Consider the following 4,327-nt stretch of genomic DNA (forward strand, 5'->3'; position numbering starts at 1 on the left):
TTGCAGATCAGGCGCTGGGCAGGTGCACCAGGCTCGGGAGAAGATCCTGTGGAAGTCGCAGTCCCTCGGGGCGCAGACACCCCCGTCCCGTCCCGTCCCCCCCGCACCCCTTCTCACCTGCGGTCAGCAACCGCCCCCGGCCGCCCAGCCAGACGGTTTCAAACTACCAGAGCGGAAGAAGCGCCTCTGTGATTGGCTCCGGGTGCGGTTACAAAGCAGTCTGGGATTAGGCAGTTATTCAGCCAAACAGCCAATTGCGTTGCTCAGCAGGGGAGGGGGGGTGGGAATGGAGGCGGGAGCTGGGCCGGGACCGCCCCCTCCTCCGCCCCCGCCTCTCGTTCTCCAGCGGCCGCTGCCCCTCCCGCCGGGAGCTGCCCTCCCTCCGCTGTCGTGAGCCCATTGGCCGCAGCGTTCCCGGGGCTGCCGCGCGGGATGCCGCCGGCAGTGGGCGGGGTGCGGCGGCTCCGTGCGGAGTGGGGCGGTGCGGTGCGGGGTCAGGGGAGGCGGTCCCGGTCCCTGGGCTCGCCGGCAGCCGACCGACCCCCTAAGCTATGAGGGGTGGATCGTAGGGGACGATGCCAGCTTGAAAGAAAACCTGGGATAGTGGAAGGTGGGGGAGTTTGTTCTCCGTGGCGGGGGACAGCTGCTGCAGGCATTCCTGTGGAGAGTGAAGATTATAAATAAATAAATAAATAAATTTCTTTAGCGGGGCTGCTTAATTCTTAAACAATTCCACCCATGCCGATTGTGAAGTTACAAAACCTCCCCGAGTCGAACCTTAACTAATTTTTGCAGTGATGCCACAGTAGGAACTTCGGTCGTGGCTCCCGGCATCCCCTCCCCAGCCCAAATCCAGCCTTGTCACGGAACCTTTTGCCTCAGGGGTGACATAGGGGTGCTCCCGGTGCTCTGTCCGTGGCGCGACCCACGGGAGGGAAAGCTGCTGAGTCGGCAGCTGGAGCAACAACTGCGCTGTGAGGTCCCAGCGGGCTTCTTGTCTCAGGGATGTAATAAACAGAAATTCAGTTTTAAAGATTTTTCTACCCAGCATAAGGGAGCAGTGAGTCCGTCTGTTTTCTAGCCTTCGTTTATGCTGATCCTGGCTTAATCCTTCCTTTGGTAAGGTAAGCTGTGCTATTGAAATTTTTTTTCAAAATGCACACAAACATTCCTATCAAGTTCCATAATACGTGGATATAAATTATATTTCACCAATATTTTTTCTGGTAACATGAGAGAGCAGAGATGTGAGTATCCAAATATACACAAAATTGCAAATTGCTTTTTACAAACACAGCAATGTATATCTTTTTCTGGAATCTTTTGCATCAGTTCAGGAGGGATATTGAGGTCCTGGACCAGGTCCAAAGGAGGGCAACCAGGCTGGTGAAGGGACTCCAGCACAGACCCTATGAGGAGAGGCTGAGGGAGCTGCGGCTGTTCAGCCTAAAGAAGAGGAGGCTCAGGGCAGACCTCATCACTCTCTACAACTACCTGAAAGGAGAGTGTAGCCAGGTGGGGGTTGGTCTCTTTTGCCAGACAACTTTCAACAAGACAAGAGGGCATGGTCTTAAGGTGTGCCAGGGGAAGTTTAGGTTAGATATTAGAAAGAATTTCTTTACGGAGAGAGTGATCAAGCATTGGAATGGGCTGCCCAGGGAAGTAGTGGATTCTCCGTCCCTGGAGCTATTTAAAAAGAGACTGGATGTGGCACTCAGTGCCATGGTCTAGCAACCGCAACGGTGGTTCAAGGGTTGGACTCGATGATCTCTGAGGTCCCTTCCAACCCAGCCAATTCTATGATTCTATGATTCTATGATTCTATGATTCTATGAAATGCAATACAAAAACCATCACAAAATTTCACCTGTCTTAAAGGCACTACGTTCTTCTCAAGAAAGCCATCTCCTATAGCAAAATGCCTACTTAAACACCTGTTGGGTTTTTTTTTTTCTTTGGTTTTGTTTTTCTCAAAAAACTCCTCTTGGATATTGCAGAATCCAACTGATGTCCAATTTTAGCTCATGCAAAGTTTCATTAGTGTGTGGAGTGCTTTCGCTGCTGCTTCCCACAGAAAGATGGTCTGAGCCACCTGAGCCATACAGAACATGATTTAAACTAAAACTTCAGCTTCTCTTTTTAGAGCAATTTTCAAACTCTGTAAGTTATATTAATGCAAAGATGTCAAGTTTCTAAATAATTTCTAAAAAAACGACCACCACAGGCTCTAGATAAAAAAAGAGATATAAATTACTACAGAGATGGTTTTATTAAATTAGTAGGCTGATAGAAATATCATTGTTCTTTTTTCTTATTTTTACATATTTTTTCAGTGACTTCAAGATAAGTCTTTTGTCATGACACATATCATGTATATTTTTGACATTTAAAAAATTTCCCTATTTTTATAGATGTTACATTATTCTCTGTTGTATTTAAAATGTGTTTATGTGTTTTTGATGCAAAATTGATTGCATTTTACCTCAAGCCCAGCCCTAATCATAGCCAGGTGGCTGATGTCTTTATAGGCATTAACAGATTTCCTTACCCTACCCATTATGCTTTCATGCAGTGAACTAAATTCTTCATTTCTACTTTTCTGAAACTTTTTTTTTAATACCAGTCATAAATTCAACCTGTAACAAGTGATTAACAACTATCAAAATTAACAAAGCATTGTCTCTTATCAGCCCTAGTTCTTCATTCTAGCAATGTACCTGTAACCATCTGTCAACTTGAGGTATTCTGTTTTTCTTTTCTAAAGACCTAATCATAATTTCAGCTTAGCATTAGCTAATTAGAGGTTCTGACCTTTTTAATGCTTTAGCAATTGGCACTTACCAGCTGCAGACTTCCCTGTAAGCCTAGGAGTTCAAGTAATAAAGCAAATTTCCCACTTCCCCCCACCTCCCATAAATTTGTAATTCTAACTATATCTAGAATCTTTACTAGGTTATAATGAAACAACATAAGCATCCTGTGAAATTTAATTTAAGTAATCCCCTGTTAATTAATACTGCTACGGTTTTAGCAATACAGTCTGTTGGTGATTCTGCAATGAGCCAAACCCTTCAGCTCTTGATTATCTAAGAATAACCCATCTCCAAACTTAAACCTTGCCTAAATCTTAACATTTACATATACATCTATATATGTTCCAAAGCCGAATGTAATTTTCCCAAATTATATTTTTCCAAATATCTTTTTGCTATAACATATTTCTGCCAGGGATCAGTACTATCAACAAAGTATTATCAGTCTTATTCGCTATCTTTATTGATGACCTAGATTAGGGTATTGAGTCTACCCTTAGTAAATTCACAGATGGCACCAAGCAATGGGTGGAGTGTTGATCTGCCAGAGCGCAAGAAGATGCTGCAGAGGCACCTGGTCAGTCTGGGTTTATGGGCCCAGGCCAATGGTATGAAGTTCAACAAGATCAAGTGCAGGGTCCTACACTTTGGCCACAATAACCCCATGCAGTGATACAAATTGAGGGCAGACTGTCCGGGTAGCAGCCCGGCAGAGAGGGACCCTATGAGTACTGTTTGATAACCAGTTGAACATGAGCCAGCAGTGTGCCCAGGTGGCCTGGAAGGCCAATGGCATCCTGGCTTGTATCAGGAACAGTGTGGCCAGCAGGACCAGGGGTGTAATTCTCCCCTTGTTCTCAGCACTGGTGAGGCCTCTCCTCAAGTATTATGTGCAGTTCTGGGCCCCTCACCTTAAGAAAAATACTGAGGTGCTGGACCAGGTCCAGAGGAGAGTGATGAGGCTGGTGAAGGGGCTGGGGGAAAGTCTTCTAAGGAGAGGCGGAGGGAGTTGGGGGTTGTTTAGCCTGGAGAAAAGGAGACTCGGGGGACACCTCGTCACTCTAAACTCCCTGAAGGGAGGATGTAGTCAGGTGGGAGCTGGGCTACTATTGACAGGACAAGAGGGCATGGCCTGAAGCTGTGCCAGGGGAGGATATCAGGAAGCACTTCCTCATAGAGATAGTGATCAACCATTGGAATGGACTATCCAGGGAAGTGGTGGAGTCACCAGCCCTGGAGGTGCTTAAGGAAAGGCTGAATGTGGCACGTAGTGCCATGATCTAGCCTGTGTGGTGGTGTTAGGTCATAGGCTGGACTTGGTGATCTCAGAGGTCTTATCCAGTCTGAATAATTCTTTGATTCTGTGATAATATATTCACCCTTTCTTGTGGTGGCTTCCATCTCAGTCAAGCATGTATTCAGAACAGAGTAATAAACAGGCATTCAGTCATTCCTTTAACAAAACTTAGCCCTTTCAGTCTTGGCCATAGCCAAGTTAGCAATGTCTACCAAAA

Source organism: Calypte anna, chromosome Z, assembly GCF_003957555.1.
Source record: "Calypte anna isolate BGI_N300 chromosome Z, bCalAnn1_v1.p, whole genome shotgun sequence".
Classification (NCBI taxonomy): Eukaryota; Metazoa; Chordata; class Aves; order Apodiformes; family Trochilidae; genus Calypte; species Calypte anna.